General features: G+C 52.1%; 1 long non-coding RNA gene across 1 annotated transcript; it reads left to right on the top strand.

The window, feature by feature from the left end:
- The first annotated feature begins 722 nt into the window (after window positions 1-722).
- On the top strand, window positions 723-16,310 carry LOC142905428 (uncharacterized). The gene is made up of 3 exons (XR_012929596.1): window positions 723-1,414; window positions 1,637-1,709; window positions 14,798-16,310. It is a non-coding gene; the product is annotated as an uncharacterized LOC142905428 (long non-coding RNA).
- Window positions 16,311-27,105: the final 10,795 nt, after the last annotated feature.

Genomic DNA, 27,105 nt, shown 5'->3' with positions numbered 1-27,105 from the left:
ACTATACACACACTATACACACAGTACACACATACTATACACACAGTACACACACAGTACACACATACTATACACACAGTACACACACAGTACACACATACTATACACACAGTACACACACAGTACACACATACTATACACACAGTACACACACAGTACACACATACTATACACACAGTACACACACAGTACACACATACTATACACACAGTACACACATACTATACACACAGTACACACACAGTACACACATACTACACACACAGTACACACATACTATACACACAGTACACACACAGTACACACATACTATACACACAGTACACACACAGTACACACATACTATACACACAGTACACACACAGTACACACATACTATACACACAGTACACACACAGTACACACATACTATACACACAGTACACACATACTATACACACAGTACACACACAGTACACACATACTACACACACAGTACACACACAGTACACACATACCATACACACAGTACACACACAGTACACACATACTATACACACAGTACACACACAGTACACACATACTATACACACAGTACACACACAGTACACACATACTATACACACAGTACACACACAGTACACACATACTATACACACAGTACACACATACTATACACACAGTACACACACAGTACACACATACTACACACACAGTACACACACAGTACACACATACCATACACACAGTACACACACAGTACACACATACTATACACACAGTACACACACAGTACACACATACTATACACACAGTACACACACAGTACACACATACTATACACACAGTACACACATACTATACACACAGTACACACACAGTACACACAGAGTACACACACAGTACACACACAGTACACACATACTATACACACAGTACACACACAGTACACACATACTATACACACAGTACGCACACAGTGCACACATACTATACACACAGTACGCACACAGTACACACATACTATACACACAGTACACACACAGTACACACATACTATACACACAGTACGCACACAGTGCACAACGTTGCCCCACGTCAAACCGCATAGCGCCGCAAATTTCGGGGCCAGAAATCGCTGTGCAGCGCCAAGTCGCAGCGGGCCGAACCCCACGTGGACCCCCCCCCCCGCCGCCGGCCAGGCCGATCGCTAAGCGAGGCAACGGTAAATCGGAGGCCGACGTTCCGTGCCGCACGCACGCCACCAAACATGGCCCAGGCCCCGCTCGCCACTGACGCAGCAGCTCGCCTACACGGGCAGGGAGCTCGTTGGTCGCCCGATGCACACGGACAGGGCCACGGGCAACCCGCGATCGCTCGGTGTGGATACAATCCAGGACACGAGAAATCTCACGGTGGCAGTTGTCGGGCTATGGTAAGCAGTTTCAGGGTGTTATTTTTTTTCTTAGGATGGGATGAAGTTTTTTTTTTTAAACACACAATCCTAGACACACTAAGTACTGTTCTGTAGGGAAGTGACGTTAATGATCATGTCATATTGAGAGACGAAGCCGTCTCGATCCTGCGCGTCATTTGTGATGCGGAATAATAATAATGATCATAATGGAACGGCATATTTTTGTATTTTGCCTTCCAGCTCGCGCGATGAGCCACGTGGCGCCTCGATGCGGGCGGCGTCTGCGGCGCGGTGCAGGAATCTCTGCCCAGTGGTGAGCAAAATCATGGCGACACCACTAGAAGCCACTCCTTGTTCCTTGTTGTTGTTATTATTATTGGACTCAACGTAATAGCAACACGGACGCTCGTAAATATACAGCCCTTTGCTCTATCCGACCGCTGGATCCGAGACATCCCAGCACGTGTTGTCCGTTGGGATTGTTCGATCATAACCAGGATGCGCGTTTGTGAAGGGGGGTTTGGAGTGCATCGCGCGAACCGCACACAAATAGACAAAGACAAAGATGACCCGAAAGCCTTAACAGACTGTCGGGGCAAGCGCTGTTAGGGAGTAGCATCTCTGAAGGCGGGCACGGCACGCGAGGGGGTGGGTGGCCATGTACGTTTGTTGAGCAGCCTACGTAACCAGCCGTGCTAAATCGGAGGTGAGAGGGAATGACAACAAATTAGCACCACGCCCGACCGCCTTTGTCTCCCCAGCGGCGATGTTCACTTCACACCGCACCAGCTACTCATTCGGAGCCGAGTCGGCACACACGCAACACGCATGAACTCCCGTTGACGCGTGCGTCATGAGTGCGTCAACCGACGGGTGTTCATGCGTGTTGCGCCTAACACGGCGCGCTCCGAACAACAAAGACGTGAACCCCCGCCCCCCCTAGAATGTATTCGAGCCTTCATCCCCTACCCCCCCCCCCCTTCGGTCAATCTCAACGAGCGAGGCATTAGCGGCTGAACGTCGCTAAAACAATTAAAGAGCCATTAGGGGCGCGCTTTGCTTGCCGCGCGCGACGCGCGTCGAGGCAGAGGCGGCGTCACCCGAGGTCGATGCCGACTCCGAGACGAGAGACTCGGGGCTGCTGCTGCTGGTGGTGGTGGGGGTGCGGGGAATTGCCGGTCCGATTATTTCGCCAAATGGTTTTGTGCGCGCTCGTCAGCGTCGTGACTCGGAACATTTATCGCATTAACCTTCCACGTGTCAAGGTGTCGGCTCAGGCACGCCGCTCTCACCTAATTGGGCGCCTGTGGATTTTTTTTGTTTAAAAAAAAGAAAAATCTATTTCTCCGTAAAGCAGCAGGCCGTCTCACTTTGTTGAATTTTACCTTTCGTAAAGGACCACTTTTTTGCTTTCACTTAAATTTTTGAATATTCATATAAAAATATTGATCATTTTTTTTATTAATATTCATATTTCTATTTTTTTACCAGGGGTATGTATTTCGTACTTTTATTAAACCAATGACATCGTATGTAAAGTAAAAACAACTGGACTCTACATACTTTGTGTTATGAAGAAGGGCCATTGCCCGAAACGTCACCTATGATATAGATATTATTATTTCGAGGGCGCAATGTTGACGACGAGTGTGTCGAGTGCTTGTGTACCACTGTCAACGCAGTAGCATCACCAACGAATGTATGCCATCACTTATACACACAGGTTTAAAAGTAAACAAACTACAATGCCAGTGAAGGACTTGGCTTGTTGTCATCGTCATTTTTATCCTTTTTGATATTTATCTTTCAGCGGCGTAGTGGGGTAGTAGAGTCGGTGATTGTGCCATGGTCACCACGCCAGATTTGCAAACCGTGAGGTCGCTGCTTCAATCCAATCTCCAGGGGTGGCAGGCCAACCAGCTGCCCGCGCGTTCCCAACCTGCTGCAACCCTTCGAATACCTCCCCAACAACGGTAGACGCAAGTCTGCTGTGCTGTTACGGTTGTGTCTCTCCATCAGATGTCTTTGGCATTGTTGAGCGAAGTTGTCAGCGCTCTCGCCACGCACCGCAGTCCTATTTATCTCGCTACACACCGCAGCCCTACTCACCCCCGAGGCCTCGAGCGGTGGCTCCCCTGTGCCACCCGAGCGAGGCCCTCTCACCGGCCGTGGCCTGGCCCCACCAAAGCGGTCGGGGCTCCCCTGTGCCACCCGAGCGAGGCCCTCTCACTGACCGTGGCCTTGCCCCATCAAAGCGGCCCGGGCTCCCCTGTGCCACCCGAGCGAGGCCCTCTCACTGGCCGTGGCCTAGCCCCACCAAAGCGGTCGGGGCTCCTCTGTGCCACCCGAGCGAGGCCCTCTCACCGGCCGTGGCCTGGCCCCGCCAAAGCGGCCGGGGCTCCCCTGTGCCACCCGAGCGAGGTCCTCTCACCGGCCGTGGCCTGGCCCCGCCAAAGCGGCCGGGGCTCCTCTGCTCTGCAGGCCGAGGCTTAAAATCTCGGCGAGCGGTCCGCGAGGTGAAGACGGCAGGGCGCGGCCGATTTTGTAAAAAAAAAAAACAAATCGACCGGCAGTCCACCGTGCAAACGTCTCTCGTAAATCCCCCGGGTGTGTAACAGCCGCAGGGCCTAGCAGAAGGGACGGAGTTGACGGGCGACGTATGTTGTATGTACGCATGTTGAACTTCTTTCACACCGTACGAAGAAAACCGTGCTAATCGGAGGTGCGGGGGGAGAACAAGGAAGGGAAACCAATTGTCCGCGATGACCGAGTAAACAAATCGCTCGTGGTGATTGCATCGATGTCATCGCCGCATGCGACGACTCGTGCGTGGTGATCTCTCACAGAGAGGGCCGGTGCATCTCTTCTTTATAGAGAACGACCCGCGGAAGTTGATATTACAGAGCCACCCTTTGAGATCCCATTCAAGTGACCTCTTGTCCAGAAAATAGATACAGCACTTCCCCCATCGACCCTGTTACCGAGAGTGTTGACAATGGCATTTTTAATTCTCAAAGTTGAAATTTGAGCTGGAATTAGTGTGCATTCATTAGTGGCCAGGCTGCGACCGTCAACTCGCTGATTTAATCACAGGCGACTACCTGGATTTGACCTCAGGTTATCAGCGGTGCCGAGTCATTGCTCTGACCCCTGAGACACCCGCCCACTGTTACAGCAAATGGACTTCATTCAATGTAGCCGGGTATGATGGATGCCCTCCATTAGAGCCGTCTGCACCGAGTTGGTAGTCTCAGTTCTTTGGGGCAGAATTTTTGCGGCAAATGACCAAAGTTTTTCTTGCTGCCGCAAAAAAAAATACTTTTGTCGCATCATTATAATTATGGATGGGAAGTTACCTTGGCCGAAGTCCAGATTTAAAGTTTAAACATTCTTTCCAGTTGTAAAAAAAAAATACAACTTATTGCAAACATAGTACGACTCAAAATCAAGATGTCTCTGTCTGTGTGCAAATGAGCAGCGTGTGGGCGATCATCTCTGCCAGAGGCCCTGGGCTATTTGCGGTATTGATTCACTACAAAGTGATATCGGTCGGAGGGAAACAACTGAGGTGTTGAGGTCGAATCGGAATCGAAACGAGCAGGTTGGAGTTAATTTCGATTAAAAGCTGAACTTCGTTATGAAAGTTAACACGGCGATGTTCCCGAAACAAGAATGTGGTTAAATCGGCGCGTGCTACCTGCTGTGACATACGGCCACGAAGCACGGTCATGCACAACAAAATGGAAGAGAAGCTAAAAACAAATGCACAAAAGACGCACGGAGAGACGCATTAGACGGAGAGATAGAAAGATGAGCACATCATATCGAGAAGACGCGCAGGATAACGACACCGTTCGAACTGTGGAGACAATGAAGTGAGGCTTGGGCAGGACAACACCATGGCTGTCAGAGACGATGGGACGCTGGTCAAGAACAATAACGGAGTGGCAGCCAAAGAATGGAACGCGTCCAGAAGAGGAGATGGAGCGATGAAATCAGGTTCGTGTCCAAGTGGCCGGTTGGGATGTTTTTTTATTCTGCCCCCCAAAGCCAAGAGGTAATGTAACATACAAATGCACAGCACACTCTAAGGGCACAACCGGAGTAAGATGCCAACAAACATCATAAAAACAACACATGCACTCACACAAATTGTGTGGTCAGAGTAAATGAAACAGGGGGAGGTGGCGAGGAAGCACGTGGGCGGTGTTCAGGCGGCAAGGAGAGCAGATGCATCGTTGGGTCATCAAAGCACGGAATGAAACAGGTGGTGGTGCTGGTGGTGGATTTCGGGAGGCCTCTATCCAGCAGTGGACTTACCATGGCTGGCTATAGTTTTATATTATGTTTTTATTATTCATACCCATAGAGGTGATGATGGGCCGAGACGATACCCAACCTCTCATTCCCTCTCTAAAGCACAACCGAGTGCAATAGCTGCCCACACCTAACCAGGGACGGCACGTGTCTCCATTGCACACTAGATAATGAATCTCCAAGGGGTCGTGCACGTTTAAATAAAGGACATCCATCAATCAGTCAAAATCCTTAGAAGACCTTTAGTCTTGTCCTTTCGTGAGTTATCACCTCCTACAGGAAAATGCGAATTCAATGTGGCGGGGAGGGGGGGCTCTGGCAGAGCGAGGGGGGGGGGTAGCTGAAATTTATGGCCGGGCCCTACGGGTTTAGTCTTGTCAAAGGGGGAGGGCGCTCATTGGCCTTTAGAATCCCCCATCGGTCGCGGATCTGTAAAGTTAAATCCACAGCCGGGTATCTCTCTAGGCTTAGCCCTGCCACGGTGCCACGGTGCCACGGTGCTCCTCGCGTGCAGCTTTGAGCGCCGAGCGAGCGAGCGAGCGGGATCAGTGGCCACAGCCCATTGACCTGTCCAAAACGCGTGGACTGTTTTCAACAAGTTTGTGTGAAAGCGTGCGCGCTCGCATGTGGGCACACATGCGAGCGCGTATGTCTTTGTGTATGTCTTTGTGCCTGTGTGCATTTGTGCCTGTGTGTGTCTGTGTGTGTGTGTCTTTGTGCCTGTGTGTGTCTGTGTCTTTGTGCCTGTGTGTGTCTTTGTGCCTGTGTGTGTCTTTGTGTATGTGCGTGTCTTTGTGTGTGTGTGTGCACCGAGTGGTATGGATGGCCGAGACTCATCTCTCTATCACGCGACTATGGTAGACATTTAAATTCAGCCGTGAAGTGTAACCGATGCCAAAAATCCCTCTAATCATCGTCAACATCATTAGCCATGTTTGATCTACTGCTAGATGAAGCACCTCCCTTGGCCCTATCACACAGCCATGGTGGCAAGCCTTTATCTAAATCTGTCGAGGGCCTCTCCCCCTGACTCAGCCTTTAACGTTCTGGCCAGTGCCATTAATGAATGTCTGGCTTCGCGTGGGACTAAGCTGCGATTGGCAAGAATAAAACCCCCACGGCGTGAGAGAGGACAACACGCGGGGCTCCGCGTCGAGAAATTTCATTCCCGCCGGCTCCATCCATTGAGTGGGAGCAACCTATCTGTGGACAGCAAATCCATTGCTGTGCTGCCATCACTTGTCACCTGGCATGCCTCACAGGCGCACACCTACACAGCGCACGGAATGCACTGCCGGTCACCAATCCCAAGCACTTGCACCCCCCAAAATCCCTGCTCGGCTATTGAGCTCCAACAACACTTGGCACGCTCAGCCAGAATGGCGATGCGGATCACGTGCGGGCGAACGTGGACTTTACCTTGGAGGGTGGGGGGTGGAGGGTGGGGGTGGAGGGTTGAGGGTGGGGGGGGTGGAGGGTGGAGAGTGGAGGGTGGGGTGGAGGGTTGAGGGTGGGGGGGTGGAGGGTGGAGAGTGGAGGGTGGGCTATTGGGGGGTGGAGGGTGGAGGGTGGAGGGTTGAGGGTGGGGGGGTGGAGGGTGTGGGGTGGAGGGTGGGCTGTTGGGGGGTGGGGGGTGGAGGGTGGAGGGTGGGGGTGGAGGGTGGAGGGTGGGGGTGGGGGTGGAGGGTGGGGGTGGGGGTGGAGGGTAGGCGGTTGGGGGGTGGGGGGTGGAGGGTGGAGGGTGGGGGTGGGGGTGGAGGGTGGAGGGTGGGGGTGGGGGTGGAGGGTGGAGGGTGGGGGTTGGAGGGTGGAGGCCGTGCATTTGACCCCCCCACGCCCAGCTCCTCAAAACAAAAAAGTCTCACACCCAATCTTAATTTGCCGTCAGCTTTCAAGGGCTTTCAAAACACACCGTTGTCACGCGCCTGATGGCTCCCAATTAATTAGATAACGCTCCACTCAGAGCCCCACTCAGAATTCTGCGGCAGACTTTAAATCTTTCCCAAAATCCAATCCCAAATACGAATCCTGTCACCGTACCTTTTATGTTGTAAGTGCAGTAATCGCGCCTACGCTTGAGACACTGTCTGGGTCGCAGTGCGGGGTTGGATGTTTTTTATGGTGAGGTGAGGTGGCTGCAGAGGTCAGAGTTGCAGCCGGGAGGGTCAGTGGTCAGAGTGTCGATTCGGAACCGCTGAGATTCTGGGTTCGAATCTGGGCAGGTGCCAGCGGTGAGTAAAATGGTTCTCAAGTGTAGCGAGTTGAAGCTCTCCCACCAAGTCACCAATGATTGCACGTAAAAAAAAAACTCCCCATGACGTTAAATTGGTTCTGCACTCAAGTTGGTTGATTTGCAACTCTGAAAATAACAAATATCAGGCGGCACCGGCATGCCACAAACATTACTCTCATGGTGCAGTGTGCATCAATGGTCACGTGAAGGGATCTCGGAACTAGCTCTGTGATATGCACTTCTTCCGGCACCTTCTCCAACGCAAATGGCTGCGCTTCTCTGCGAGAGACTCGAATGGATTCTCCGTCTCATGGCGTGACACCGATAGCACAATCGCGATGCAACTTGCGGCGAATGTACGATTATTATTCTTCTTCTTTACTTATGCCACGTGCAAGACGACACCCACGTGTGCCCCAACGTACGTCACAGTGCCCCCCCCCCCGCGCGTGCCCCGGCGAAGAGGGCCACGTGGTGCACGGGACCCGCAAATTTGTGTCGCGTGAACCCCGGGCAGCACTCAAGAGCCCGAGCTGTCGCCTGCGATCAGCGCTCTAAGTTTGTACGACCGAGCCGGGAGGGAGGCAGGGGGAAGGGGATCACCAGTGGCGCGCGTAATTTTCTTTTTTTCGCGGTCGTGCTGCGGTTAAACTCTCAGATGTGTGTACGCGCGCGCGTGCGTGTGTGTGGTTGTTAGGGGAGCGGTGGTGCAGCGGTTAGCGCTACGCTGCGCTATGAACCCGGCGACCCGGGTTCGATTCCTGCTGACGGCCAACACCGGTGACGATTATCTGAACCGGTCCTGGGCCTCCCCGAGGTCGACTCAGCCTCAAATGAGTACCTGGTGCGGTGTGTAGTAAACATCGTCACTGGGGAGGCAAAGGCGTTCGGGCGTGGTTGCTGGCCACCCACCCCCCCGTGTAACGTTCCGGCCTTCATATGTGCTCGCTAACAGCACCTGCCCCTACAGTAGGTTGGGGGGATCTTTGGAGGGTGATAGTTTACGGGACGGATGGCCTGCCTTGTCGCTGTTGTTATCGGTGCTGCTATGGCGTAACATTTTAAAAAATCGAACGTAGCAACAAATGTCATGCCATAAGCTGCACTAAGGTAACTCTGAACGTGTTTGTGAGACCGGAATGTATAACAATGCGGGTGTTTTTTTTATACTGTCATTTTCAAGTTGTACATGTGTTTTCGTTCATGCCTGTTAAAGTATTTAGTTGGTTTTGCTGCACTCGGTGGGTCGCATCGGTATTATTGACGGTATAGTGCTGTGAGACTCGTCCGATATTATAGCATCCAATCCCGAGGCTCGTGAGACATCTGTTGAATCCTTGCCGGAATCGATTTGTGGGCCCGAATCGTGCAGCACAATCGACCTGCTCGTGGATTCCTGAATCGGGTGAACCCCTTACGCCATCAGACACCCTCCCGCAACGCCCAGAGGTAAAACGGCAAAGGCGCAAGCCCTGCAATTACCCGCGCAGGAGACTGCTGGCGGAAGAGCCTCCACTCCGAGGGAGCTCTAGACAGCATCTTCAGAGAGTACTTGGCCTGCTCTTCCACACTGGCCCAGACACCTTTGGAAATATGGGAGTGCCCACGCTTTTTCCCACCGCCACCAGCACCACCACCACCACAGCACGTGACCCCTCTGCCCGATGATCTCTGCTATGCACAACACTGCCACGTCGAACGCCGGCGGCCGAACGCACTTCCATGCATTCCTATGAAGGGATCCCAATGCGCCCGATGAAGAACGCTTTCAATCGGTGCACGTGACCTGTTCCGACACACGGGATGAGACACGTGGGAGCCCTGACCGGGAACGTGGTCGCAAAAGCTGAGAGCGCGCCAAAGTGTCGCGAAGAGATGCAATGCTCCTCATGACCCCGAGAGACAGAGAGTCCAGCACGTGGATCAGCGAACAACGGATGCAAATTAGCGGCATCGCATTGACTCTTGGGGGGGAGAGTTCGTGGGCTCGGGACAGGACTCGTCGCTGGGAGGGATGATGTCTCTCGCACCTCCGATTTGCACGGTTGGCTACGTCCGGTGCGAAGGAAGTTGAGCGTGGACAGCCTAAATAGACGAGACTAGTCATGGAGTGGTGACCTCCACAAAAGGGAACTCACCCAAGAGGTTACCGACACTCTGAAGACTCACACCCCCACCCACCACAGCCACTCCCCCCCACCACAGCCACTACCCCCCACACTCACTACCCCCCACCACCACACCCACTCCCCCCCAACCACACCCACTCCCCCCCCACCACCAACCCACTCCCCCCACCCACTGCTCCAACCACACCCACTCCTCCCCACCACCCCTCCCCACACCCACTTCCCCCCACCACACCCACTCCCCCCCACCACCACATCCACTCCCCCCACCCACTCCCCCAACCACACCCACTCCTCCCCACCACCCCCCCCACACCCACTTCCCCCCACCACCACACCCACTCCCCCCCACCACCACACCCCCCCACCACCACACCCACTCCCCCCCACCACCCCACCCACTCCCCTTCACCACCACAACGCCCCCCACCACCACACCCACTCCCCCCCACCACCCCACCCACTCCCCTTCACCACCACAACGCCCCCCACCACCACACCCACTCCTCCCCACCACCACACCCACTCCTCCCCACCACCACACCCACTCCCCCCACCACCACACCCACTCCTCCCCACCACCACACCCACTCCGACCCACCACATCAACGCCCCCCACCACCACACCCACCCCCCCACCACCATACCCACTCCCCCCACCACTCCCCCGACTCTCCGCGGCTGGAGGTTTTCTCTAAAACAAAGTCACGCCGAGAAGCGACAACGAAGAGGCAATTTGGACCACGAGGCAAATTTACCTTAACGCAGACGATATCGCATTAATACAAATAGATCGTTAAGTTTTAATTTGTGAAAATTACTTGACGCATCAGCGCAATCGATATGTTCTATAATCAGGTGAGCGCCAAAGAGATTTCAGCAATACAACTTTTCTGTAGAGAATAATATAACACATGTAGAGTTTTTACCAAGACGGTAATAATTATCAAACAACACGAATATCAAAAACACTGCATATCAATCAAAACATAAAAAGTGGGCACTGCAATGATCATATACGACAGCCAAATATTTGAAGGACGCAGCCACAACACTAAACCACAGCCTCAACACTGACACACAGTCTCAACACTGACACACAGTCTCAACACTGACACAGTCTCAACACTGACACACAGTCTCAACACTGACACACAGTCTCAACACTGACACACAGTCTCAACACTGACACACAGTCTCAACACTGACACAGCCTCAACACTGACACAGTCTCAACACTGACACACAGTCTCAACACTGACACACAGTCTCAACACTGACACACAGTCTCAACACTGACACACAGCCTGAACACTGACACAGTCTCAACACTGACCCAGAGCCTTAACACTGACACAGCCTCAACACTGACACATAGTCTCAACACTGACACACAGTCTCAACACTGACACACAGTCTCAACACTGACACACAGTCTCAACACTGACACAGTCTCAACACTGACACACAGTCTCAACACTGACACACAGTCTCAACACTGACACACAGTCTCAACACTGACACACAGTCTCAACACTGACACACAGTCTCAACACTGACACAGCCTCAACACTGACACAGCCTCAACACTGACACAGCCTCAACACTGACACACAGTCTCAACACTGACACACAGTCTCAACACTGACACACAGTCTCAACACTGACACACAGTCTCAACACTGACACACAGTCTCAACACTGACACACAGCCTCAACACTGACACACAGACTCAACACTGACACAGTCTCAACACTGACAGCCTCAACGCTGACACACAGCCTCAACACTGACACACAGTCTCAACACTGACACACAGTCTCAACACTGACACAGTCTCAACACTGACACAGTCTCAACACTGACACAGTCTCAACACTGACACACAGTCTCAACACTGACACACAGTCTCAACACTGACACAGTCTCAACACTGACACACAGTCTCAACACTGACACAGTCTCAACACTGACACACAGTCTCAACACTGACACACAGCCTCAACACTGACACACAGTCTCAACACTAACACAGTCTCAACACTGACACACAGTCTCAACACTGACACACAGCCTCAACACTGACACACAGTCTCAACACTGACACACAGTCTCAACACTGACACACAGTCTCAACACTGACACACAGTCTCAACACTGACACACAGCATCAACACTGACACACAGTCTCAACACTAACACAGTCTCAACACTGACACACAGTCTCAACACTGACACACAGTCTCAACACTGACACACAGTCTCAACACTGACACACAGTCTCAACACTGACACACAGTCTCAACACTGACACAGTCTCAACACTGACCCACAGCCTCAACACTGACACACAGCCTCAACACTGACACAGTCTCAACACTGACACACAGTCTCAACACTGACACAGTCTCAACACTGACACACAGTCTCAACACTGACACAGCCTCAACACTGACACACAGTCTCAACACTGACACACAGCCTCAACACTGACACAGTCTCAACACTGACACACAGTCTCAACACTGACACAGTCTCAACACTGACACACAGCGTCAACACTGACACAGTCTCAACACTGACACACAGTCTCAACACTGACACACAGCCTCAACACTGACACAGTCTCAACACTGACACAGCCTCAACACTGACACACAGTCTCAACACTGACACACAGTCTCAACACTGACACAGTCTCAACACTGACACAGTCTCAACACTGACACACAGCGTCAACACTGACACAGTCTCAACACTGACACACAGTCTCAACACTGACACACAGCCTCAACACTGACACAGTCTCAACACTGACACAGCCTCAACACTGACACACAGTCTCAACACTGACACAGCCTCAACACTGGCACACAGCGTCAACACTGACCGACAATAGCATCAAAACACACAGCCCCATGAAACGCGACGCGCGGTGTGCACTGAGGCACGTGTCTACCAATGCAGCTCAATTCAGAGTGAGAAAACGTCAAACCTCTAATGGCAGCACTTGCTCCTGAAACCAAGAGCGACTATTTTTGTTTTATAAATCGATCTCCATATGTTATTTACAGGAGGACATTTAAACGCTCCCATTGCTTTAGATCGATCTTATTTAGCTCTCAGCCAGGCTAACGGCGCAGGCCTGCAAGTCGCCTACTCACTCCACTGCTGGCTGGAAAAGCCTCAACAAGAGCGGCCTGTGGGTAGCTTCTCGCCAACAGCGAAGTTGGTGCACGCATCTCGGATGAGGTGTGGGGAGTACCCAAACTTCTACTCCATGGGGGCAGGGGGTTAATAAACCTGCCTGGGGTGTAAACTGCCGCGACGGGAAATCAACCCGGCCCCCTGTAGGCCGTTCACTGGGGGGTGCTCAATGTTTTATCCCCATGGCAACAACAAAAGGGACACTCAAGAAATCACCCATGGGTGGTGCTTGCACGTGCCGACGAAGATGATCAGGAAGATGATTGATCGCGCTGACAGCCCCCATCATCGTAACAAACAAACTTCTGCGAATTCTTTTTTTTCAAGAAAATTCCGTCGCTGTAAATGAATGCGCTGGTGAGGCTGCACGTGCATGCGGCGAGCTGTTGACTACCTCGCCTGGTGTACAGGAGGTCGTAGATGCGATCCCGACCCCTTGGTCGCGTTGATTTTTCCCTGGGTCCTCCGGCTGTTCCCTCCTCGTTTGAAATCAACGTCACGCGTCCAGAGTATTTGGCTGCGATCAGTGTCCACGTGATAAGCCATTGGGCATCTGTGGCCAGGTCGCTTCTTTGAAAGAACGAGCTCTCTAGCTCAGTGGGTCTTACCCGGTAAACTAAATAAATAAAGAGTTTAAAATAAAATTGTGTGTGTGTGTGGCCTTTATAGGTGCTACTCGATAACAGCGCTTGCCCCAGCGGTCCGTGAAGTCTACACGGGGTAGATTTGTCTGCGTCTATGGCCGGCGCACGTGCTACGGCTCTTCAAGCGCGGGGCCTTCGCTCCAGCCGATAAATTCGGTGGCGCCAGTCGTTTGTCTTGCTCAGATTCCACCACGGGCCTAATTTGTTATCATTTCATCTCATCCTTGCATCAAGGTGAAAGGGATTAAGATGTGCGTCTGTCCACTGATTAATGAACTAATCGTTGGCAAAGTTCCCTCTTGGACGCTGGGGGGTTGTTGATTTGAAGAAGAAGACGAAGAAGAAGACGACGACGAATAATTGTTCGTCTATAATGTTTTGTTAATTAACCCTTGAAACCACTGGCGGTGGTGGTCGTTGGTGGAGTATTTACTTTGTAAATGCTAACGTAGCAATTATCATCATCACCATCATCATTCCAACCGGTAACACTGCGTGAGGAGCCACCACGGAAGGCAGCAGCAGCAGCCAGGCGGGGAGCCACCAACAATTTCCCGAGCTCTGTGGCCCTCTACTTACTACGGTGGAATTGCCCAATGAATGAATAGCGCGTATGTATCTAAATGCAATGCACTGTTTTGACTGCCTGCCTATGATCGGTCACCATACGTCGGAGGTGATGAACTTTGAGCAGACAACATCAGGTATTGAGATGTATTGCATTCAAAAACGTCAGGATGTGCACGGCTAATGTGTGCTGAGTTACCCTATGCATAACCCAACCTGTAATGGATATCCATTGTAATCTATATGCATGTATTACCCCCCCTTCCCACCCCCTCTGGCCTTCGCAACCGATTGGCTCACAAGTGACGACACCACATCTATCCCCTATATGTAAGACGGAAGCAGGAGGATTCATCCACAACTCTGGCTGTCCGCCTGATGAAGCTGGTTGTTATTACTGGCGAAACGTCACAGTGGTCGAATTGTAAATGTTGTTGTGAGTTTACTCTCCAACACACAACCGGGGTGCTGTACTAGTGACGAATTGTAAATGTTGTTGTGAGTTTGCTCTCCAACACACAAACGGTGTGTGGTACTAGTGACGAATTGTAAATGTTGTTGTGAGTTTACTCTCCAACACACAACCGGTGTGCTGTACTAGTGACGAATTGTAAATGTTGTTGTGAGTTGACTCTTCAACACACAACCGGTGTGTGGTACTAGTGACGAATTGTAAATGTTGTCGTGAGTTGACTCTCCAACACACAACCGGTGTGCTGTACTAGTGACGAATTGTAAATGTTGTCGTGAGTTGACTCTTCAACACACAACCAGTGTGCTGTACTAGTGACGAATTGTAAATGTTGTCGTGAGTTTACTCTCCAACACACAACCGGGGTGCTGTACTAGTGACGAATTTGCACGTTCTGTTTACGTGACAACCCTTACTCATCTGGCTGTGTCGGGTGGCGGCGGATTTAACGACACATTTATACAGAGTGCTTCAAAAAATGTTTTAACACTTCTGAGAATTTGCAACAACACCACGTGACATGTACTGCTGCCTCCGGGCTCTGGAGAGCACCCGGAGAGGATTCCAGGCAATGTGTTGACAATGATGGCGAACAAGTGGAGACCCTTTGACTTTTGAAGCTATTAACGTTACATTTGTTATCATGTTACAGTGTATTATTATCCGTTATTTTTCCATTAAAAACGATAGTCCCATATAAGTGTTGGAACAATTTTTGCTGCGCCCTGTATTTACGCGATCTCACCCCCCAAAAACGCGCTCAATTATGGATGTCTGAAGGCATTGATATACAAGCAAGCTGCTCGTAGAGAGACTCTCTGTATCTGTTCACGAAATAAATGTACGGACAGATCTAACAGATCGCAATGACAGACAGACGTGTGTGCGTCCATTGCCCGTCATCATCATCATCACGTTGAACGCTGGGCCCAACGCTGGACCCAACCCTGGCAACGCTCAGCCAACGTTTAAAGTGGAAAGTAACACAAGTGCACAGGGTAGCCGCGAACTCCTAAAGGTCTCGGTGGCCGAGGTGTGTGATCGTTGTTATTGCATTATTTTGACTGCCGATGACGAACATAAAACGAACCCAATTCTCGGTGCATATTGCTCGTAACGAGTGTCATCTTCTGATCTACTCCAACGTGCTCGCTTGCCCACCACACATATCGTTTTTAGTCTTCGCAATTACCCCTCGCTTACGTAAAATGAACAATGTCGCCATTATAGAAATGTCCCGCGGCCGAACAGCCAATCAGCAGCCTTGGCCACTGAGGCTCGCGCGTTCTCCCGGAATTGGAACCCTGAAGGGGTTAATATCCACTGAGCCAGGGAGATGTTACACTGCCCCTGCCACTTGCCTGCACCGGCGGCATCATTATTGAGCCCAATTAAAGCTTTCCGCGGGCAGAGGCCATGGGAATGGCGCTCCCGGGAAACCACCGCTACTATCCAGTTTTCATCCAGATGTTCTTCATTTTACATGTTACAAACCTTGCAAGTGCACAGTTGTGTTGTGGGGGGTTTTTCTTCCCCCCCTCCCCCCCAATGCATACCCCCCCCCCCCACCCACACTTCTAATTGCACGTGTATCGCATTCGCTGGCTAAACGCTCATGTTTTTTACAACGCATCGGAGGAAGCGGTAGTTAGTACGAGGCAGTTTGACGTTAGATCATTCGTGACAGCACAAAGTCGCATACTCCGCCCTGACCAATTAATCGCCCACGCCCATGTGCGTCACTTGTGCAAGGAGCTCGCTGCCCTTTAATACAGACTTTCACATATCGTGAATCAGAATATGTATTTAGACTGGAGGAATCCGATGACCTATTAAGCTATTTTTTTACAGCTGGCTCTACATCAGTTCCTAGCGAGTCGGATGTGTGACGTTGTGCTTTTAATTTATTTCCATCCAGCCACCTTTATAAATAAGCTACGCAGCCACAATGCGTTGTGCCAACAACATTTTGTTAATGTAACTTTTAATAGGAATGCTTTATTTTGTTTGTAACACGTTTGATTGAATTATCTGTCTGGTGCTCGACAGCTACTATTAGGTAACTGTTTGTATGCCTATTTAAAAACTGCTTATCAGGAAATAATTTTAACATGTAATTCTCACCAGGGCCCCGTGGTGTTTCATGCCGTCTGCGACTCTCATGATCAACTTCGTCTCTCCCTCCTCTCTATTTATGTGCTCCGAAGAAGGGCCATTGCACAAAACGTCGTCGATTACGTATTTGTTGTTATTATAAGGCCACATTGTTAATGACAAACACGTAGAAGTGTTTTTGTACTATTATTACTCGTGCTTGGACATCACCGCCAATGCAGTAGCAAGTAGCGTGCACCACACACTTAGTTTATAATCGTGGTTAATTCGTTGGATGCGACTTACATTTCTAGATGTCTGCTCCAGCGTGGAGCGGTGTCCTGTGAAATCCCAGCAAGCACCGCACCTTGACACGAACCTATCGGCCTGATTTAGAATCCCAGCCACGGCCAACTTCAGTGACACGCGAGTGACATGACATCTGAACCAGTCACGGATCGTCTTCACCCCCCTCCCCTCCCTCCTCACCAACCCGCACTAACCAACGCGGTCAGGTATGGGTCAAACAGCCGCGCGTGGCTCATGACGGTGCGATTAGGCTTTCGTTCAGCGGTGGGTTTACAGAAGGACCGTACATTCTCATCACTACTGGGATGCTAGCGGTGGTGGAAATTGTTAGCGCACCGGGCAAATTGGGTTTACCGATATTAGGCCAGAATTCCAATGTTTCTTATCGCTAGAATAAACATTAAAAAAACGACATTATGATATTTTATTACAATTAGAGTTCTGTTAGGGTGGCTGCGATGGCTGGGGCACCGGACTTGCAAGCCCGGTGCTCGACGCTTCATTACTCCGGCGCGTCAGTTGAGACAATGGAGCAGGTTTATTATCACCACCACCACGACCACCACGACCACCCCCAGCAGTGAAGAGAGCTACACCACAGTCAATTGACCGCGAGGTTGCGTGTAGTGGGGTAAAGTGCAGGTACTCCAGACTCCTTCAACACGTCTCTCCGGCATGAGAGAGGAGGTCAGGCGGTCTCTGGTGCTCGCACGAGTGGAGGCCCCTTCCCCCAGCAGGTGGCACGAGCAAGCAACTGCAAGGCTGCATCTTTACCTTTTCATCATCATCTATTTTGTTTATTGTGCTCCGTTCCCTGCACGCAGTCGCACTCGAACCACGATCCCCGGGTGAGACACCCAGGATGGAGAATGTTTAAAAAAAAAACATTATTCGGCAATTAGATTTCTGCAAATTTTGCAAAAGGCGCGCAAAGGCAGCCCCGTCATTAGGGAAGCGTCAGAAGATAATTCTCAAAGTGTGATTTATATTCCACGAAGCATGGCCCGACTCCCCGGGGAAGGGTGCCAATTGACGCCCGCCACCCTCCGCAGCCGTGGGTCGCGTGTTTTAGTGTTTGACCCAAGGCTAGGCTCAACGTAATTAAAGCCGCTTTGTTTCATCCAATTAATGGGCCCCGCGAATGCCGAGAGTGCGGCTTAAACGCTGGCTTAATGCACGCAGAAAGTATTGCGGATTTTTTGTGTGTTTTGAGGCGTGCTAATGTTTTGTTTGTGCTGAATAAGCTTAATGTTCAAACAACTTGTAACGCAGACGCGCCGCCTCCCCTGCACGGTATCCGTGCAGGAGAGGAGAGAGAGAGAGGGCGGGAGACGAATCAGAGAGAGAGAGAGGACGACTCAGAGAGAGAGAGGACGACTCAGAGAGAGAGAGAGGACGACTCAGAGAGAGAGGACGACTCAGAGAGAGAGAGGACGACTCAGAGAGAGAGAGGACGACTCAGAGAGAGAGGACGACTCAGAGAGAGAGAAGACGACTCAGAGAGAGAGGACGACTCAGAGAGAGAGAGGACGACTCAGAGAGAGAGAGGACGACTCAGAGAGAGAGGACGACTCAGAGAGAGAGAGGACGACTCAGAGAGAGAGGACGACTCAGAGAGAGAGAGGACGACTCAGAGAGAGAGAGGACGACTCAGAGAGAGAGGACGACTCAGAGAGAGAGAAGACGACTCAGAGAGAGAGGACGACTCAGAGAGAGAGAGGACGACTCAGAGAGAGAGGACGACTCAGAGAGAGAGGACGACTCAGAGAGAGAGAGGACGACTCAGAGAGAGAGGACGACTCAGAGAGAGAGAGGACGACTCAGAGAGAGAGGACGACTCAGAGAGAGAGGACGACTCAGGGAGAGAGAGAGGACGACTCAGAGAGAGAGAGAGGACGACTCAGAGGCACCAGGAGGAGGAACCACAGACAAGCGGGAGGCAGCAGCAGCAGCAGCAACCACACAAACACTCAACACAATCGTCAATAACGTATGTATGTCTGTATGCATGTGTCTGTGTAACTTCTTTCGCACCGTATGTATCCAACCCTGCTAATCGGAGGTGCAGGGAAGGACAACAAACTAAACACAAAAAGCACTGCCTTAAAAGGGAAAAAATCGAATGGGCGACGTTTCAGGTAACGGCCCTTCTTCATTGGAAGGCAATGGTTAACGTGTGAGCACGTTTGCTCATTGCTGTGCAACACATCGTCACCACGTCCGACTCGCTGGGCACTGAGGTTTGAGGAATGGACAGATATATGAACGTCTGTGGGTTACTTGGTCATGGTGGACGCGTGACAGAATACGTGACGTGGGGCTCTGTGCGTGCATTGCTGGGGGCGAGCTTCTCGCAGGCAGGACGAGAGCAGAGCTCCCGATCTTACTCTGAGATCCAGAGCGCGTGCATGCGACTCAGCACCAATACCCCCAATACCCACACTGACACCACCACTGCCGCATCCAATAATTTGTATGTTCCAACCCTTGCAAGCAGCAAGTAATGTGTGTTTTTTTAAATATTTTTTTGGCATCTCCACTTTTATACATTTATTTATTTGACCGCCTAAGCTAAATCGTTCACAATACAAGCAGGGAATGTCAGTCGCACGATTAGGCATCGTGTCTCCATTGTTCATTCGAGTACAACGTCGCATATCCGACCGCCACACACATCGCGCCCGTGCATCCCCTCGCCCAGCGATCGGTAAACGCACGCCACGTGGTGTGACCGGTGCCTGGCCACGTGGTGTGACCGCTGCCTGGCCACGTGGTGTGACCGCTGCCTGGCCACGTGGTGTGACCGGTGCCTGGCCACGTGGTGTGACCGCTGCCTGGCCACGTGGTGTGACCGGTGCCTGGCCACGTGGTGTGACCGCTGCCTGGCCACGTGGTATGACCGGTGCCTGGCCACGTGGTGTGACCGGTGCCTGGCCACGTGGTGTGACCGGTGCCTGGCCACGTGGTGTGACCGGTGCCTGGCCACGTGGTGTGACCGGTGCCTGGTCACATCAAGAATGTAAATTCCGATTTACTTGCGCGGCTACGTTTCACAATTTAGCGATAAAAGCGCCGCATTTGCTCTGCTCCGCTAGCTCCGTGACAAATAGACCCGCGCCTCGTGACATTTATGTGGTTTTCACTTCGGCTTTAACCCCCCAGTCCCCAGGGACCGCCACCCACTACAGCCGCGCGTTGCAAGTCAGCCAATTTGCATGCTTATTTGGATACAAACATTACTCATGCGCTTGTGCGCGGCCCAGGGTTAGTTGAAGCTCTTAGCTCACCACCGGGCTTACGAGTTCAAATCCCACTCGAGGTTTTCACTCTGCCCCCTCGTTATCTCTCTGCTGCTAAAAGGCAAAGGCGCAGCACTGCAAAAGCCCTTGTCTCACGGCCCTGCTGGTGGAAGGGAGTCCCACTACACACAGCCCCTCTCAGAGGGCATTTGACCGACGTTTTGTTTTGTTTGCCAAGCTGCCCATCACTTCTTCGAAACCGACGGGACTGCCCACACTTCACCCCAGCGCACGCGACCTTCCAATCGATTGATTCACCTTTCTGGGGTTGATGAAATCGCTATCGCCTTGTGAGACAGGGGCCGTCCTCTAAGAATGTCCACGTTGACAACGTCCGAGTTAAACAAACGTTAAACGCGAAACAATGAGTAACAATGTTCTCCGCTCTTGCCAGCAATGTGTCACGCGCGCTCTCGCGCTCACCCCCTGTACGAAAGAGGAAATGCTGCAAAGCCAACGACGAAGACTGAGGAGCCACGGTGGCTATGAGATGTTAACTACCTCGCCTGGTATGCGGGAGGTCGTGGGTTCATTCCTGACCCTGACGCCTGCTGCTGCTGTATATTTGGAGTTTGCGTCTCTCTCCCCCCCTGGTCGCGTGGATGTCCCCCTGGGTTTTCCCTCCGCGTCTAGAATCAAGGTCACCACGCGTTTAGAGTGCGTGGCTGCTGATCGACACTTCCACGTGTCGATGACTACGAGCCACTTCGTTGAGCTGTCATTTGCGATAGCCAAACCGCAGCTGAGAAACAGCCGACATAGCAGCTCAGTGCTGGGCCTTACCTGTTAAATGGTTAAGTGTTGAGTGTAGACTATAATAATATAGCAAAGGAAGGCTTAGCCCTCTGCGGGGGGTGGGGGGTGATGAAGGGTGCTGAGCCACCCCCCCCCCCCCCCCCCGACGCTACGAGGCCACAACGTTCGCACACGAGGCCCCACAATGGCTCTGTTCGTGCAGGGAGATGCTTTGAGTGTAATTATATATTTATATAATTGTAATGTTTAATTGCGAACGGCTCTCTCGTGAATTCACCTGCTATTACTGGGGTGGGGGGGGGTCTCTAATGGAAGCGCTAATTGCAAGCGGCTGCGATTGGCCTAAAATCCTTCAAGTCGTGTTACTGCTGCCGGTTCGCGTGAGCGACGCTTTAGCTGCACCACGGGAGCCGCATCGCTGTAGGTGCAACAGCAGCAACCGTGCAGAAACAGAAGCTGTGCAGCAGCAGCTGTGCAGCAGCAACTGTGCAGCAGCAGCCGTGCAGCAGCAGCTGTGCAGCAGCAGCAGCTGTGCAGCAGCAGCTGTGCAGCAGCAGCTGTGCAGCAGCAGCAGCTGTGCAGCATCAGCAGTGCAGCAGCAGCAATGCAGCAGCCGTGCAGCAGCAGCTGTGCAGCAGCTGTGCAGCAGCTGTGCAGCAGCAGCTATGCAGCAGCAGCTGTGCAGCAGCAGCTATGCAGCAGCAGCTGTGCAGCAGCAGCTATGCAGCAGCAGCTGTGCAGCAGCAGCAGCTGTGCAGCAGCAGCTGTGCAGCAGCAGCTGTGCAGCAGCAACTGTGCAGCAGCAGCTGTGCAGCAGCAGCAGCTGTGCAGCAGCAGCAGCTGTGCAGCAGCAGAAGCAGCTGTGCAGCAGCAGCAGCAGTGCAGCAGCTGTGCAGCAGCAGCTGTGCAGCAGCAGCTGTGCAGCCGCAGCGGTGACGATACACTCGGCGCCTTAGCCACAAAACAACGCCACAGCGCACGGGAGAAGGATCCACAGTGGCTCTTTCAGTGGAAATGTCGAGAGATGCACTTTTTATTACATCTTAAATTAGAAATTTCAGTAAATTAAATTAGCGACGAACGTATTTGTGAACGAAGTGATTTTCATTTTTCATCGAATTATTGAAGCATTTATTTCATCCACCGCTGGTTCTCGACAAAAATAAATCATCCCAAGCGCCGTGATGACTGCGACTGCGCCTCCAAAGAGCGAGCGAGCCAGCGAGCCAGCGAGCCAGCGAGCCAGCGAGCCAGCCTCACGGCGCCCGCACGGAGCCGCGGGCTCAAGGAGCCTCCGTGCGGTGAGCCGAGGGAGAGCGAGCGGTGGAGGGACGTGGCCACTGCGGTCTCCTCATTGATGGCCGTGCGCCGAGGTCGCCGCTTCGCCCACCTGCACGGCGGCGGGGAGACGTGGGGGAGACGTGGGGGAGACGTGGGGGAGACGTGGGGAGACATGGGGGAGACGTGGGGGGACATGGGGGAGACGTGGGGGAGACGTGGTGGAGATGTGAAGGAGACGTGGGGGAGACGTGCGGGAGACGTGGGGGGACGTGGGGAGACGTGGGGCGACGTGGGGGAGACGTGGGGAGACATGGGGAGACGTGGGGGAGACATGGGGGAGACGTGGGGGAGACGTGAGGAGACGTGGGGGAGACGTGGGGGAGACGTGGGGGAGACGTGAGGAGACGTGGGGGAGACGTGGGGGAGACGTAGGGGAGACGTGGGGGAGACGTGGGGAGACATGGGGAGACGTGGGGAGACGTGGGGGAGACGTGGGGGAGACGTGGGGGAGACGTGGGGGAGATGTGGGGGAGACGTGGGGGAGACGTGGGGAGACGTGGGGAGACGTGGGGAGACGTGGGGGAGACGTGGGGGAGACGTGGAGAAGACGTGGGGGAGACGTGGGGGAGACGTGGGGGAGACGTGGGGAGACGTGGGGAGACGTGGGGGAGACGTGGGGAGACGTGGGGAGACGTGGGGGAGACGTGGGGAGACGTGGGGAGACGTGGGGAGACGTGGGGGAGACGTGGGGAGACGTGGTGAATGAGTTGCACAGCCCTCGCGCCAACATTGAGGCCACTAAATAAATACATAAATGAGTTGCTGCTACCGCTGCCTCTGCGTTGGCAGCGGTGCAGAAGCACAAACAACAACAACAACAACTCGTCACGTTCCGTGTCAATAACACTGTGGCCTGAGAATAAAATAAAAAAGATGTAATCAACGACGTTTCATGCAATGGCCCTTCATAGCAAATTCAAGCAAAACTACATTTTAGGCCTATTATCTTTCATCATATTATAGATATGTTTTTCTTTTGTGGCAGTGTTATTGACGAATGTGTAGAGCTGTTTGTAGAGCTAAGCGAGAACAAAACGTTTGACTCCTTTAGTAGTCGACCAGACCAAGGGACTCCTTGGATGCCACTCAAAATTTAAAGTTGCTAATTGTCGCTGTCAGATCCGCTGGTTGTATTCATTTGCCTGTCACACTGAAGCACGGCGAGTTGGCAGACAATCCATCAACATTTACCGGTTGCTCAACTGAGTTGAGAAATGCATTACAGCCAATACACATCGAGTCATCGGATCCCGAGTAAGTAGGTGAGTGAGTAGGTGAGTGAGTAGGTGAGTGAGTGGGTGAGTGGGTAGGTGAGTGAGGGGGTAGGCGAGTAGGTGAGTGAGTAGGTGAGTGAGTGGGTGAGTGAGTAGGTGAGTGGGTCGGTGAGTGTAAAGGTGAATGAGTAGGCGGGTGAGTGCGTAGATAAGTCGGTGAGTGAGTGGGTAGGTGAGTAGGTGAGTGAGTGGGTAGGTGAATAGGTGTGTGAGGAGGTGAGTGGGTAGGTGAGTATGTGACTATGTGTGTAGGTGAGTGATTAGGTAAGTGAGTGAGTAGGTGACTGAGTGGGTAGGTGAGTGAGTAGGAGTGAGTGGGTAGATGAGTAGGTCACTGAGTGGGCAGGCGTGTAGGTGAGTGAGTGGGTAAGTGAGTGAGTAGGTGACTTAGTGGATAGGTGAGTGAGTGGGTGTGTAGGTGAGTGAATGGGTGAGTGAGTAGGTGACTGAGTGGATAGGTGAATGGGTGGGTGTGTAGGTGAGTGAGTAGGTAAGTGAGTGAGTAGGTGACTGAGTGGATAGGTGAGTGGGTAGGTGTGTCCGTGAGTGAGTGGGTGAGTGAGTAGGTGACTGGTAGGCAGGGCACAGACAGAGAAGAGGAGGTGAAGGCGACCCTGAGTAGCCCGTGACGATGAACAGAGTCGATTGAGATTCTCAGCTGTTGACATCTACACCGAAAGTAACAACACGAGAGAGTGAGAGAGAGGTGCGATCCAGAGAAAACCGAAACGTCACTTTCCCACGTGCACCCACGTGGGAAAGCGGCATTCACGTGCACCCACGTGAATGCCACTGCGACTCAACGACATCCACAAGACTAAGGAGGTACTGACGCTGAAACTGTCACGCGGGGCACAACGACTCTGACTGCGATTTGTTGTTATTTATTTTTTTGTTTCGATTAATCCCTCGAGGGTTACACCAACGCCGCCAGCGACGCAACGAGCGGCGCGTCCGGCCAACAGCTGCCCCGGAACAACGGAGGAGATGCCCCAGAGTCCTTGATCTGAGCCGCACCCCTCCTGGAAGTGGCCACGCGTTGGCGGCGCTCTTCCGTTCATTGTTTACGCAAAGACACAAAAAAAGCGCCCGTCGATGGGAAACATGAACGTTGACAATCCGCGCTCGCAACGTTGCCAAACATCACCGCCAGAAACTACGGCGATGTTCTTATTGAATTGAAATGAGGTTGCGAGTTGATTTCTTCACGTTTTAATCAATTAGTTTAATTACATTTGAGGTCACCGTAATTCTCAGACAACGCATTTCTGCCAATTAGCGCCACGGGGGGGGGGGGGGGGAGGTTGGGGGGTAGAGTAAAACTGATTTATTAATGCCTCCGTAATTGTTTAATGAAGGGACGCCACCGCGGTATTCAAATCGGCCCCTAATTAGGTTCCGCAAGAAACGCAACGAATTTTTTGTTGAGCAAAGCCCAAAACATCGCGCGGTCGGCGTCCTTCGAGCGCGAGGGGGCCCCCACGAAGCTTTCGCGAGAATCAAGGGGACCGTCCGATGTTGGGTTTGATTTGTGTCGCGTCATCGCAGGAGGACCGTGGGTCCGATCCCACAGACCCCTGACGAAGCAGGCTGCACGGTCGGAGTCAGCGTGTCCTCTCTCTTTCTCTCTCCATCTCTCTCCATCTCTCTCCATCTCTCTCCATCTCTCTCCATCTCTCTCCATCTCTCTCCATCTCTCTCCATCTCTCTCCATCTCTCTCCCTGTCTCTCTCTCCATCTCTCTCCATCTCTCTCTATCTCTCTCCATCTCTCTCTCTCCATCTCTCTCCATCTCTCTCCATCTCTCTCCACCTCTCTCCATTTCTCTCCACCTCTCTCCACCTCTCTCCGTCTCTCTCCATCTCTCTCCATCTCTCTCTATCTCTCTCCCTGTCTCTCTCTCTCTCCATCTCTCTCCATCTCTCTCCATCTCTCTCTATCTCTCTCCATCTCTCTCCATCTCTCTCCATCTCTCTCCATCTCTCTCCATCTCTCTCCATCTCTCTCCATCTCTCTCCCTGTCTCTCTCTCTCTGTCTCTCTCTCCATCTCTCTCTCTATCTCTGTCTCTCTCTCTGTCTCTTTCTCCATCTCTCTCCCTGTCTCTCTCTATCTCTGTCTCTCTCTCCATCTCTCTCCATCTCTCTCCATCTCTCTCTATCTCTCTCTATCTCTCTCCATCTCTCTCCCTGTCTCTCTCTATCTCTGTCTCTCTCTCCATCTCTCTCCATCTCTCTCTATCTCTCTCCATCTCTCTCCCTGTCTCTCTCTGTCTCTCTCTCTCTCCATCTCTCTTCATCTCTCTCCATCTCTCTCCATCTCTCTCCATCTCTCTCTATCTCTCTCCATCTCTCTCCCTGTCTCTCTCTATCTCTGTCTCTCTCTCTCTCCATCTCTCTCCATCTCTCTATCTCTCTCCATCTCTCTCCATCTCCCTCTATCTCTCTCCATCTCTCTCCATCTCTCTCCATCTCTCTCCATCTCTTTCCATCTCTCTCTCCATCTCTATCTATCTCTCTCTATCTCTCTCCATCTCTATCTATCTCTCTCCATCTCTCTCCATCTCTCGCCATCTCTCTCCATCTCTCTCCCTGTCTCTCTTCATCTCTCTCCCTGTCTCTCTCTGTCTCTCTCCATCTCTCTCCATCTCTCTCCATCTCTCTCCATCTCTCTCCATCTCTCACTATCTCTCTCCATCTCTCTCCATCTCTCTCCATCTCTTTCCATCTCTCTCTCCATCTCTATCTATCTCTCTCTATCTCTCTCCATCTCTATCTATCTCTCTCCATCTCTCTCCATCTCTCTCTATCTCTCTCCATCTCTCTCCATCTCTCTCTATCTCTCTCCATCTCTCTCCATCTCTCTCCATCTCTCTCCATCTCTTTCCATCTCTCTCTCTCCATCTCTCTCCATCTCTCTCCATCTCTCTCCCTGTCTCTCTCCATCTCTCTTCATCTCTCTCCATCTCTCTCCATCTCTCTCCATCTCTCTATCTCTCTCCATCTCTCTCCATCTCTCTCCATCTCTCTCCATCTCTTTCCATCTCTCTCTCTCCATCTCTCTCCAT

Source organism: Petromyzon marinus, chromosome 54, assembly GCF_048934315.1.
Source record: "Petromyzon marinus isolate PM22_M1 ecotype Great Lakes invasive population chromosome 54, UKy_Petmar_22M1.pri1.0, whole genome shotgun sequence".
NCBI lineage: Eukaryota > Metazoa > Chordata > Hyperoartia > Petromyzontiformes > Petromyzontidae > Petromyzon > Petromyzon marinus.
The sequence above is the reverse complement of the archived record's forward strand: the minus strand, read 5'-3'. Positions and strand labels throughout refer to the sequence as shown.